General features: G+C 37.0%; 1 non-coding gene across 1 annotated transcript; it reads left to right on the top strand.

The window, feature by feature from the left end:
- The first annotated feature begins 2,849 nt into the window (after nucleotides 1-2,849).
- Nucleotides 2,850-3,011, top strand: LOC142461825 (U1 spliceosomal RNA). The gene has a single exon (XR_012787015.1). It is a non-coding gene; the product is annotated as a U1 spliceosomal RNA (small nuclear RNA).
- The last annotated feature ends 10,826 nt before the right edge of the window (nucleotides 3,012-13,837 follow it).

Genomic DNA, 13,837 nt, shown 5'->3' with positions numbered 1-13,837 from the left:
TATCATAAATATTGAATTGTTTTATACAGTACAAAGACATTAAAGCATGCTTACAATAAAATGAATGTACAAGATAAAACGTGTGAACATTAAACTGTAGACATTAATCATCATTGACATACATGTAGTATATTAATGACATTTGCATTATGTATTTTGCCTATCACATATGTTTTCAAATCATGAACATAATAAACTTATTGCATATAGTACGTTTAACTGTTACAATTTTTTTTGCCAAAGGGAACAATGGTCTTTACTGCTTTGAGAAATAAATAATATTGGATATCTACTATTGATTCAAGAGTGATAGAAAATTCATTATGTCTCCAAGGTACTGCAATTCTAGATTCAATTTTTAAACATGTCCCTAAAACAAATAATGAAGAAGATAAATTTTTATCAATTAAGATACAATACAGTCCTTGAAGAAACAGAATTTCAAAAGAAAGTAATTTAAACAACCTCTCTACAGGTTAATAGATACACACGTCATAGTAGTTTGTTTTTTGGGGGTTTTGGGTTTTTTTTGCTATATGGAATAGTGCTTTGAATGCAGACAACCATGATTACAATGATGTGTATCCTTGCACTTGTAGTAGAGAAGGACCATGCTAGTCATTCCCTAAGGTGACGGGACCTTGAATCCCTCTAACATTATACCAGGACTTTGATAGCTTATTAGATATTTGTACACAATTTTAGTGATTATTTAGTACCCATAAGAAGAAGAAGGTGCATCAATTACACTCTATATTTGGGCATAAAAGGTCAGAAAACATAACACAATTTAGCTAAAAAACAAATCATCTCTTAATAGATATTACCATTAGGTTGTTTGATCTCATGTCTACATGAGTCTACAGAGAAAGTAGACCATCAGCTTTCACCAGACCATTGTTTAGGTTGTATGGTACCTTCAAGTCAATTTCAACTCATAGAAACCCCATATGAAAGAACAGGACTACGTTCTTAAAACTTTCTCACGTATCACCGGTGTTTCCTCTGGCAGAAATCCTGGTGGGTTTGAATAGCACCGTGCAGGAAAGCAACCCAATATTTACCCCATGCTCCAGCAGGGTTCCTAATCAAGCAGCAATTAAGCCTAATTAAACATACATTGAATTATTGCATTTATGTTTCTAGTGTGTATTTATCTTCCTAAATACATAGGCACAATAATTATAAATATTCCAATACTACTACAGAGGGTGGGAGCAAATGAAGATAGCCTTTGTATTCCTTGACATTATGACCTAAGCTTTTGGTACCACAAAGAAAAATCTGGCGATCTGCTTTCAAAGAAATGACAGCCACGTAAACCCTCCAGAGCAGTAGTATGATGTAGCATATGGAGTCACCATAAGTTAGGACTGACTAAACAGAAATAGGTTGGTGTTTTTTTGGTTTTGTTTTGTTCTTATTTATATACTGCCTTGGTAGATAAAACATTCTGTGAAAATACTAAATAAAACTCTGAGTATATTGGTTAACAATTAGGAACATACTGTGTCACACAGAGAATCCATCAGTGTAGAGAAAATCCAAGATAAATTCAGTTTTGTGCATTTTCAACTTGTATGGAAAAATCATTTAGACCATAAATTTTAAAAATGTGGATCGGAACCTAGGAACTTTGAATCTTCACTCCCATTCTTTGTCTGAGCACTCACGCTGAACAAAAGGCAGGTACTTTTGGCAAAGATGGGTAAGTGTGGTTACAGATAGCTGTGTAATGTTTACTGCTCAGTCACATTCTTCATTACAGTAAAGTAGAATGGAATGCTTAGTGCTCAGTAATTCTCATGTCCGCATGTGTGGAAAGCTGGTGGCTCTAGTTTTAATCATGGGCTCATAACTGAAAGATCAGTGGTTTGAACTCATAGCAGCTCCACTAAAGGGAGACCTGGCAATGTCATCCTATAAGGATCACAGTCTACACTCTAGAATAACCTTAGGGGGCAAGTCTATTCTGACACTTTAGGCTGCTATGCACCAAAATGACTCAACAGCGTTGGCACCAAACAACAAAGCAAAGAACCTTGAACTTTAAAGAATTACATGATCTGCAAATCAATGTATTGTCACATGGTCCTAAATATGTTGAGTCAAAAAACTAAAAAGTGAGATGGAACACAGAGTTTGAGAAACAGTGAAAACAACATGGTATTTTTTATCTGGATAAGAATTTTAAATGAAAAGATTAGCAATGGATTTATGAAGGGTAATCTTTACTGAATATTGAGAATGCTCAAGGGTAACCAATTTGGTGGTTATTATTTCTTATTGCCTTGTTTTCAGTTTCCAGTAGTTAAATTTATATTTATAACCAGAAACCAAATAATCTGGTTTGGTCAATTATATCATTAATGTTAATCAAATGAAATATATCAATTTTTAGGAAACGATGTGAAGAGAAAGAAGAGAAGGGAGAAAAGACAACATTTCTGATGGCTGTTATAAATAAAAAACATTACTTTAAAAATAAAAATAGTTATGATAACATAAATTGAGAAGAGAGCATTTAAAGAGAAATAGGCTAAGGTATATGTTTTAGCAATATCAGTGAAATGATTTAAATTGAGTTGAAAATAATCCATGAATTACCATTAAATTATTGACAAAATTATATAAGCAAATACTATAAGTTTCTATATTAGAGTGTGTTTTCAAATGAATATATATATATAAAATGATTTAGTTTATATGTTTTGGTATCAGCTGTCCTCTACCATTGTAGTCACACAATATACAATGAACACTTTTATGATCAATTAGGTAGAGTTATACAAGTAAATCAATTTCTAAAGCGATGAATAAATGAAAAAATATTTGCAATATTAACATGAATACTTACCTGGCAGTGGAGATACCATGATCACAAAGCTGGTTTCCCAGGGCAAGGCTCCTCCATTACACTCCAGATGTGCTGGCCCCTGCGATATCCCCAAATGTGGGAAACTCCACTGCATAATTGGTGGTAATGGGGGACTGCGTCATGCTCTCCCCTGATCTGAAAGAAAAAGAAATATTTACATAGACAAAATAATACACAAATGTGATAAATACATAGCTATTCAACAGGGAATATTAAAAACAATTCATTATTTGCAGAGATCTCAGTGTTTTTAAACTTTTCCCAACATATCACTTGCTACTTATGTTTCATTGAGATAATAATTAGTATCGATTTTATATTAAAAATCCTATGAATTTTCATGTACTTTCATTCTCTGATAGTATATGTCTCTTTTTCCTATTTAATCCTGCTCATATTTTGGGATTGTATCATATTTATCCATTTGACAAAATTTTCCCCCAAATTATTTATTTTAATCATGTACCTACTCTTTTGTATACATAAATATATAATCAATTATGGATTATGTATTCCAAATATGGAATATGGAGTTTTCCATCTCTTGATGTTTTTATAATCAGAATGAGGACTGGACTTATTTTCAGATAATCTGCATTTGCTTCGTCCAGTGGCCACATGAGATTTACTTTGGCCCAGGTTTATTGGCAATTTGAAAATTGTAGCTTCTCACATTATGTGGAATTTTAAATTAGGGGTTGAAACTACTGTAAAGGCAATTTCCTGGAAACCTCAAAGTGTATTTGTTTATAAAACAAGGTCCCACGTAAAGAAGCTTTCTTCTCTTTTTTTACATTTTATTAGGGGCTCATACACCTCTTATCACAATCCCTATATACATCAGTTGTATAAAGCACATCTGTACATTCTTTGCCCTCATCATTTTCAAAGCATTTTCTCTTTTGATAGAAATTATTTTCTCATTTCTCCACTTGCCAAATGTGCGTGTGGCTGTCTGTCCTCTCCGGCTAACACAGCTACCTCCGTTGGTTATGTCTCTTTTTTTAAAAACATTTTATTAGGGACTCATACAACTCTTATCACAATCCATGCATATACATACATCAATTGTATAAAGCACATCTGTACATTCTTTGCTCTAATCATTTTCTTTTTTTTCTTCTTTTACATTTTATTAGGGGCTCATACAACTTTTATCACAATCCATACATATACATACCTCAATTGTATAAAGCACATCCGCACATTCCCTGCCCCAATCATTCTCAAAGCATTTGCTCTCCACTTAAGCCCTTTGCATCAGGTCCTCTTTTTTTTCCTTCCCTCCCCACTCCCCCCTCCCTCATGTGCCCTTGGTAATTTATACATTGTTATTTTGTCATATCTTGCCCTATCCGGAGTCTCCCTTCCCCCCCTTCCCTGCCGTCCCTCTCCCAGGAAGGAGGTCACATGTGGATCCTTGTAATCAGTTCCCCCTTTCCAACCCACTCGCCCTCCACTCTCCCAGCATCGCCCCTCACACCCTTGGTCCTGAAGGTATCATCCACCCTGGATTCCCTGTGCCCCCAGCCCTCATATGTACCAGCGTACAACCTCTACCCTATCCAGCCTTGCAAGGTAGAATTTGGATCATGGTAGTTGAGGGGAGGAAGCATCCAGGATCTGGGGGAAAGCTGTGTTCTTCATCGGTATTACCTCGCACCCTGACTCACCCATCTCCTCTCCTAAACCCCTCTATGAGGGGACCTTTCAGTCGGCCACTGGTTATGTCTCATTTTTATCCCTGTTGGTATTCACTATTTTCTAACCATCTCAGCTATACTTCTGTAGACCCCTTGGAAATATTTGATCCACTGCTTTTAGGCATTTATTACAAAAATGACAAATAAATCTTCATCACTTAGCATTTCAAACATTAAGTTCCAAATAGAACGTATTTGCCGTCCTGATTAAAATATACTGTGATATTTGGAAGTAGGTTGTGTGGTGCAGTTTTTATGACCATTACATCAAGAGGTTATACTTTCTAAGTTATACTCTTTTTCAATATGAATGACAATTTGCCTTCTTTTTATAAATGGGGATTAGTCTCTACTTAAGCATGTAGATAGGATATAGAGATTCATACAGTCACATAAATGATTGAGCCTTATTTTCTCTCTCACTCAATGAATTTTCACACTCTTAAATTTATTCTTTTATACTCTTAGCTGCAAACATTCCAAGCAAGATTTCATGTGGAATTATTTCATGTATTGAATGCAATTGGGTTCTTTCAGAGTGACCCTTTGGTTTTGCCAGAAAATTGGCAGTGCTAATAGTTCAGTATTTCTCTAAATCCTATTGTAATATTATGTGTTTAACAACTACCTAGGTAATACTGATCAGCACAAACCCATCAATGGTCTGAAATGATGCCCCCAATTCCCAGCAATGTTGTTCTCTTACTTTCTTAAATTGCATTTAATATTCTGGCACTTTGTGGGGTTATAGAGGTTATTTGTTGTTCACTTCTACAGCTATGGCATTTCCATCGGAAGTTCCAGCTTTGTATGAAAATATATACATTACTTTATTACCAACTTGATTAAACCCTGAATCTTATTTTCTATTTCCTTTGTCCTGTGTAGCTCAGGTTTCTCCAAGTCCTCCACAGTCTCACCAATTCATCTCAGGATGAAGTTAAACTCTTGCTCTTGTACCATACTTAATTTATGGCTACAAACTTCACTCACTTCAACATTGTTCAATACACCACACATTTATTCTAAATATTTGCCTTCTGAGAAAATTTTGGAAGCTTTTAAAGGCCATGGATAGTAATATACAATAATTGTTTATAATTTGGAACATTTTGTCATGTGTTATTTAACAGCGCTCAAGAATGTCATATTTTATTTTGTATAACAAAAAATACGACTGTCATCTCTTATTTTCTTCCAAATCAAATAATAGGGTTAATTATTTTGTATCTTTAAATGAAGTATTCCTATTGTCTCCCATTTTTCCATTTAAGATTTTAAGATTATTGCTTATTATTTTAAATGAATTTTATTTCTCTCTTTAATCCTAATTAAATACAAAATGTGAAATAAATTTTAAATGAAAAAACTTTCATAAATATGCCATTGAAGTAATTTCTTTCTGTTTTATTATTAATTGATATTTAATAGGTAGCATATCTTTCAATATTTCAATCACATCAAGCAGAATTGTACATTTGCTACAGCCACCACTGTATCCCCTCTCTCTGAACTCTTTCTTCTACTAGGTGCACCTGTAGGTTCACCAATCCTGGGTTTCATCTACTGAGAAATGGAAAAGCCGATAACAGCTTCAAGAGGGTGACCTCCGTTAATCTCTATTGACACAACTCTGAGATACACTCTACTCTGAAAGAACCAAAAACAAACAAAGCAATACTAACACCAAATACAGAAAAAATATGGACCCCAAATCAGGTAATTTCTTAATAACAATGCGCCAAACCAAACCAAAACCAAACTCAGTGCCATGGGGTAAGTCCCATCCATAGAGTCCGTGTAGAACAGAATGGAACAGCCCTGGGAGCTGTCGAGGCTGTGAGAGTTACTGGAGTGGAGCCTCCTGTTCTGCACAGAGTAGCTGGTGGGTTCAAACTGATGATGTTCTGGTAATTCGGGGCATGCATTCCAATTCATAATCATAGTTAATACTGGGAATTAAAGCATCATGTCAGAAGGCTTTAAAATAAAATAGCTACATTTTATTAAGATGACATTTTAGAATATCAGCTTATAATTTAAAGCTTAGCTAAAAAATAGGTATACACATGCAGTTTACTTTTCACTCGCCATTGGACTCCCTACTTGAATCAATGAAGACCGCCTGCATGTAACTTGATTTCAATTAACAGGCAAAAATATTACCATCTGCTGATAATGAAAAAATAAGTCTCTATGCCATTATTATATTAAAGACTATATTGGCTTCTTTATTTTCTAACTTCTATAAGCTTATAGAAAAAATTTTTTTTCTTTAGAATCACTCAAAAAAATAAATAATAAAGTCACTGCCATTGAGTCGGTACCACGCATAGTAACCTAGGACAGGGTGGAATTGCCCCACGGAGTGAGTGACCCTGCATTCGTTCAGGAGCAGAAAGGCTCCTGTTTCTCCTGCAGCGCCAGGGCTGCTGGCTTCCAACTGGGGACCTTGCAGGTATCAGCCCAAAGCGGGTAAGCACTCCACCAGCACAGTCCCTCTAAAGCGTGAATGGATTTTACAATAGAGCTTATTGCCCCTCTACAGTTAAGAAATATAACATCTTCTGCTGTGAAGGAAATACTTACACGAAGCAGAATCAACAGCAGAAAACTGGTGGAACCCTCAAACCATGTTGTCTGTTGACTTCTGACCGCCCAGGTTACAGGGTGGTACCTGTGCATCTCAGCTTCGGAGTGCACCCTTCACGGTTTTCATATAGACAGACAGTGAACAAAAATAAAAAGGAGAAATTGCACAATCATAGAGGAGGAAATGAGGACGGGAAGAGCGGTAGGTAATGTGAGAAAATGGCAATAGAGAAAACTCTATTTTAGTGAAAATCACTTGGCTCTGTGGAATAAATTTCCATTTTCCTCACTCCTTGTGAATGAACCCGCCAGGATACGTTGCAGACAGGACTGGGACACAGTAGAGAACTGCAGTGTCTAGTCCTACCGCACTGCGCAGTGCAACTGAAAAGCTATTTCAGCTGACAAAGGAAACGTCTTTTTAGTGTACTTATTTAGAAAGAGATACGCAACTCATATGTCCATTTACACATTCATTGTAAATGAATTTTTAAGGAAGGTAAAAATCCTTATGCAATTATCATCATTTCCATAAACCTCTACAAAGAACTCAATCTGATTTATTATAAGAGAAGTTTACTTTTTATGAACTGTAGCATCTAATTGTGAGATTTGAGGCAGTATTTTCTGATTTATGTTGGCATTAATAACATTGACTTTGCGAAAATCACCATTCCCTCTCGGCTGGGCACTGTCCTTGGGAGGAAAGGTCATGGCTTTGTAACAGCAGTGTCCACAGCTGTTCAGGCTGACGAGGACTTGACTGTTATTGCCTTGACAGAGGTCACAGAGAAGCAGTAGAAGATAATTTTATGAAGCATCTGCTATATTTGTGGTTATACTCATTCTTCAAACCTGCACTATAAACTTCATTTTTGAAAGAAAATAATATTAAATCAAGACACATGGGCTTACAAATGGAGAGTTTTAACAAATGAACTTTCTTATGAATGGATGTTCTCTTCAATTGAAAAATCAATATAGTTCAGACTGGTACAATGGTAGCTTCATGGGAAGCTTAAACAGAGGTCAAAACGGATATATTTTACTAGGAAAGCTTTAACTTGTGATATAAAAATCCATATCGAGCATACATCCTTTAAAATTAAAAAGCAGCTAATAAAAAGGTTAAAATATTTCTTTCATAAACTGAAACAATTAAAAGCTTATAGTATATAAAGATTATGTAAATACTTTAATTGCTCATTTTTTAATATTGCTGATAATATTTCATTGAGTGGAATGAAATAAAACCTGAGATCTAGTAAAATGCATGATAAATGCTTTAAAATTTTCAAAGTGGGAAATCCTCCTTTGGCCTCTTTGCTTCTCCTTTTGAAACTACTACTGTGGTACCTAATAAATATTTTCAAATACTTTCAGAAGACTGCATTTTAAAGTCAAACATGTGGGCATGTTTCATTATTATTTTCCTATTGTCTGTTTCTTTATATGCAGAGAATTTAAAACTTAAACATTACTTACGGATTTTAAGACGCATTTCTTTGCTTGTAAAGTGAATATTAAAATGTCATACAACAATTTCAAAATAATACGATGCATAGAAAGTCACATAGAAAAGCCAGTGGACATGAATGAGAACTTCCTAAATGCATTTTTCGTATATTGATATTAATTTTACTTCAAGGAAAACCTTTCACCAAACTCTAAAGCAGTTCCTAAGAAGTCCAGCAATTGTTTCTTTGTGATTGATGAGTAAATTGCTTATTTTTATGCTATTTGTTGTTGTCTTACTCATCAATGATTTAGCTAGCTGATGTAATTTCCTTGCTTATTATATTCCAGCACAGAATTAACTAGCTCAGATATGAGAATCAATTCCTGGTCAACAGATAGTTGTAATCTTATATGGAAGAGTGATGTTTCAGTGAGTGAATCCTAACATAATGGGATCAAATATTACACATAAGCATTGTACAGAACAGTGGTAACTTGGTCTCAACAGTTACTCAAGATAGTGGGGATCAATCCATTAAGAAAATTTCACCGAGAGATATCCTAACACCTTTTGAATGGTAAATTTTATTTCCTCAAGCCAAGAGGTAAACAAAGCAGAAAGGAAGGAAGCACAGGTGTGAAGTAACGGGTCCTGTAAGTGGGGCCTTATTTGAGAGCTCATACCCAATCAAAGTCATTGAGTCCATTTCAATTCAAAATGACCCCATGGAAGAGAGTTTAACTGTTTATTGGGCTTTCTGAGAGGTAATTTTTCTCCTGCAATGCAGCTAACTGGTAAACTTTAACTGCAGACCTTTCTTGCTTAGAAAAATGACCAATGACTCAGTATTGCTCAGCACATGATAAAAGTTGAGAAGTAAGTATAAATAAAATCACCCTGTTTTGTGTTTCAGGATATTTGAATTCTGTACCAAATCTAGTGAGATATCTTTGCCACGTTTTAAATATTCTAGCTTTGTGTATTTGATTAGAAAATACACAATTAGCTGTTTTATAGCAGGTAGTAAAAATTTACCCAATGGTACATAAGATCATTGTTTTGGATCAAGAGATGAATAAACTTTTCCCAACCCACCCCAAAATAAATGTTTTAATGCCCAGAAGTGAGTGAGATATTAAACTCTCAATCCATTCTGAATCCAAGCAAATCCAGAGACACTCATATGTGTTTAATAGAGAACTTTATATCAAAGAGTGATTGTATATTATGAAAACATCCCAGCCCAGTCCAGATCAAGTCCATAAGTCCAATATTGGGCAAAATGACTGACAATCTATAAATTCCTCTTCAGACCCACACTACATATGCAGTAACGTCAAATGCTGGAAGACCACAGGCCATTGGGTATAAAGTCTTATTGATCTAGTGGCAGTGGAAGCATCTCAGAGCTAGCATGGGTCTCCACATGGCTCCTCCTGCTCCAGGCCTCTGGCTCCCTCAGGGTGACTCCATTTGGCTTGTCATCCAGAATGTCTCACAGCAAGCGCATGTGTCCTGCCTCCAGGGAAGAAGACAGGAGGTTTCAGGATCCTCAGGAGAAGGTCATGACCACACAAAAGCCTCATTGGCTCTAACTTGATTGACTGGCTAAACTTCAGGCCTTTTCAAGTTTATGGGAGATTATGTAACTACCAGACATGCTCAACTATTTTTTTCATTATAAGTAGGCCTGTACTACACTTTCAGTGGATGCTGATTATAAACATATATTCCTATAAGTCCAAAGGTTCATTAATTTTCTGAAGGCTAGACAACATATTTTTGATAAAACATTAGATTTAATGATCCATGAAAAAGCGGTCTAAGAGTAAGAACTTGCAAATGGTGAGTATGTTAGTCCAGGTAGACTAGAGAAACAAATTCATAAACATGCATATGTGTATAAGACAGAGTTTTATATAAATGGTAATTGTGAGTTAAGAAAGCATCCCAGCCCAGTCCAATCCTAGCCCATAACTTTGATATTAGCCCATATGTCTGATACCAATCTATAAAGTCCTCTTCAGATTCATGAAACACATGCAATGATGCCGAATGCAGGATGACCACAGGTCAGTGGGTAGAAAGTCTTTGGATCTACTCGTGTTGTAAGCATCTCAGTGCTGGCAGGGGTTTCCACATGGCTCCTCCAACTCCCACGGCTGCATCAGGGTAGGTCCTTGTGGCTTCTCCTCAGGGTTGTCTCATAGGGAGCCAGCTGAGAGAGAGAAACTTCTCCAGCCTCCAAGGAACAAAACACAGGAGTTCCCAGAATTCTCAGGAAAGGTCATGCACACACAGAGGCCTTATTGGTTATATAGTGACTGACAGGCCAGACCTCACCCCTTCACTTGTAATCCTCTCAAATTGACACCAGATTATGTAACTACCACAGAGGAGGGAAGCAGCTAGCTGATCAAGCCTGCTAACTTTTCAACACACATTATGGAAACTTTTAGCTAAGAGAGGAAACCTTTGGAAAGACTGGATTTGATTGGGTTGAATGAAATTAATAGGTATTAAAAGAAAATTGTGCTGATCCAGGAAAAATAAATAAATGAGCAATGGGTAAAAGTAGCAGCAGAGAGACTGGATTGGAGGCCCTTTTATTAAACCATCTGAAGGAGATGGGAACGTCTAGGAGGTAAAGGTGAGACAAAGTTGAAACCTGGACTGATTTTGAAGCTTGACCTGACTTGATTTGCAACAGACTGGTTGTTTTGTGGGAAAGAACAATTCCATAATATTTGTTTCCCCGTAGTCCATTTATCCTTTAATGCCTGCTTTTTCACTTTAACTTTTATTGCCTGAACCGCTGACTCATTCTAACTGTGCACTGGAGACAAAGAGTCATGGTGGGGGAATATCAGACATAGCTGTAATAGTTATTCTCTGTGCATGCAGCTTTTTGCTTTTCCACAATTACCTCAAGATGTCTCTGTGAGCTAATTAGTGCATTGCTATTTATGAAATCTGGTGGGGGGAGCATTCTTAGGCATTTCCTCTACTGTCTCTATCTCTATCGTCATTATCTTTGCATCCCCCACCATTGGACAAAAACAAGGGGGCTTCCTCTAAGTTTGCCTTCCAGCCTGTTTGTATACTCAGTTTTCTTGCTTAGGCAGTTAAAGTATATTTTTAAAATTTGCCTCTGTTTATTTTCTATTTAACCCTCAAAAAACCACATAAATCCAGTTCTCTTTTACTCGTATATCACAGGTGATAAAACTAAACTGAGGCAGGGTTAAGCCATTTTCTCAATATCACTTAATGGGAAACGCACCAAATGTAATCTGACACCCTGGTTGGACAGCCTATCTAGCCTCTCCACCTCCAGCTATGAGGACTCACCTTTTCAATGAACTTTACTAAATTGCTCCGTGTCCTGCTCTCCTCCAGGTACACAAGACTGGTGATGTTTTTGTTATTTATCATTAACTTTTGAAAAAAATGTCATTGTCAGTTAGGTGGTGGCGGGGTTACTATTTCATAGTAGTGTTTTGTATTCCATACGTTAAACTACTAATCCAGCCCCCAACAGGGTGAGGGGGGTGGGAATCACTGACATCAAGTCGCTGTTGACTCCGATAGAACCTCCAGGAAGGAATGGATCTGTCGTGGGAGTTTCTGAGACTACCACTCTTTATGGGAGTAGAAAGCTCCATCTGTCTCCAGCAGACACCTTAGTGTTTTCAAATTGCTGACCTCAGGTTTGTAGCCCAAGGGCTACCTTTTCCCTGATTTCTCTTCTTCCCATGGTGCATTGCTGTACAGCGGAAAACACTGCCCGCTCCTGCTCCATGTGGACAATCGTCCCTATGCTTGAGACCAGGGTTGCAGCATCTGTGAAAATCCATCTGCTCAAGCACCCTCTTCTCTGTAGCTCTTTAGTTCCAATCTTGACTACCAAGCATCATGTTCCTCTCCAGATACTGGTCTCTCCTGATAATTTAACCAACAACGAAGACAAAATCTTGCCATCTGAGGCACTAAAGACCTTGAACAGATTTCTTCCTAGAAAGAAAGATTTATCAATGTGAGAGTCCACAGTACTTTCAATATTTTTTTTCAGCACTGCAATTGTAAAACATCAATACTTTGGTCTTCCTTAGTCAATCTCCACCATTCACGGGTTTCTGAGGCAGTTGAAACTGCCCTGGTTGGGTCAGGTGCACCACAGCCTTCAGAGAAAACTCCTTGCTTTCAACACTCCAAAAGAGGTCTTGAGCAGCACATCTGCATACTGCAATATCTTTTCAGTGCTACTTCCATGAGCATTGATAGTGGATCCAAGTAAGAAATATACTTGACAATTTCATACTTTTCTCCACAAATCATGATGTAACCCATTGGTCCAATTGTGCAGATTTAATCTTCTTTACATTGAGTTGTAATCCATACTGAAGGCTGCATTCCTTGATCTTCCTCAGCAAGTGCTTTGAGTCTTCCTCACTTTCAGCAAATAAGGCTCTGTTATCTGCATCCTGCAGCTTGTTAATCAGCCTTCCTCCAATCCTGATGTCACAGTCTTCTCTATATAACTCAGCTTCACTGATGCATACAGCTTGAATGAATATGGTGAGTGGATACAACCCTGACAAACACCTTTTCTGATTTTAAGCCATGTAGTAGTCTCATTCTGTTCACACAACTGCCCCTTGTTCCACATACAAGTCTTTCATGAGCACAAGGAAGTGTTCTGTAATTCCCCTTGTCTTGATTGTATGGATTTTAGGGACTACTATGTTTCATTTCACTCAATAGGCTATTGATTTCTCTTTCCCCCCTGCCCTAACATCCTTGGTAATCTCTAAGTTTTATTCCCTGTTATGAAATTCTTTATCTCATTTATCTTTTTCCTTTTTCCCCCTTTATCAATAGCCTGGGAAATGGAAATCAAAATAATGAGATTCCACCTCTGACAAACCATGACAGCCAAGTATAAAACAAACAAAATAATAACTACTAGAGAGATGCCAGAGAGCGGCTGCAAATAGGCATGGCCGCTGTAGAATGCCATATGGTTTTACCTCAAATAACTGGGATAGACATTTTATACGATCCAGCAATTCCTCTGCTGGATACAAAAGGGGGTAAGAGAGAAAACCTAAACAGGCCTGACACACCGGTATCTGCTGCAGCACCGTTCACAGTAGCAAGCAGAGGGAGCCGACCTCAATGCCCATCAGCAGAAGACTCATAAGG

This window comes from Tenrec ecaudatus, chromosome 11 (assembly GCF_050624435.1).
Source record: "Tenrec ecaudatus isolate mTenEca1 chromosome 11, mTenEca1.hap1, whole genome shotgun sequence".
Lineage (NCBI taxonomy): Eukaryota > Metazoa > Chordata > Mammalia > Afrosoricida > Tenrecidae > Tenrec > Tenrec ecaudatus.
The sequence above is the reverse complement of the archived record's forward strand: the minus strand, read 5'-3'. Positions and strand labels throughout refer to the sequence as shown.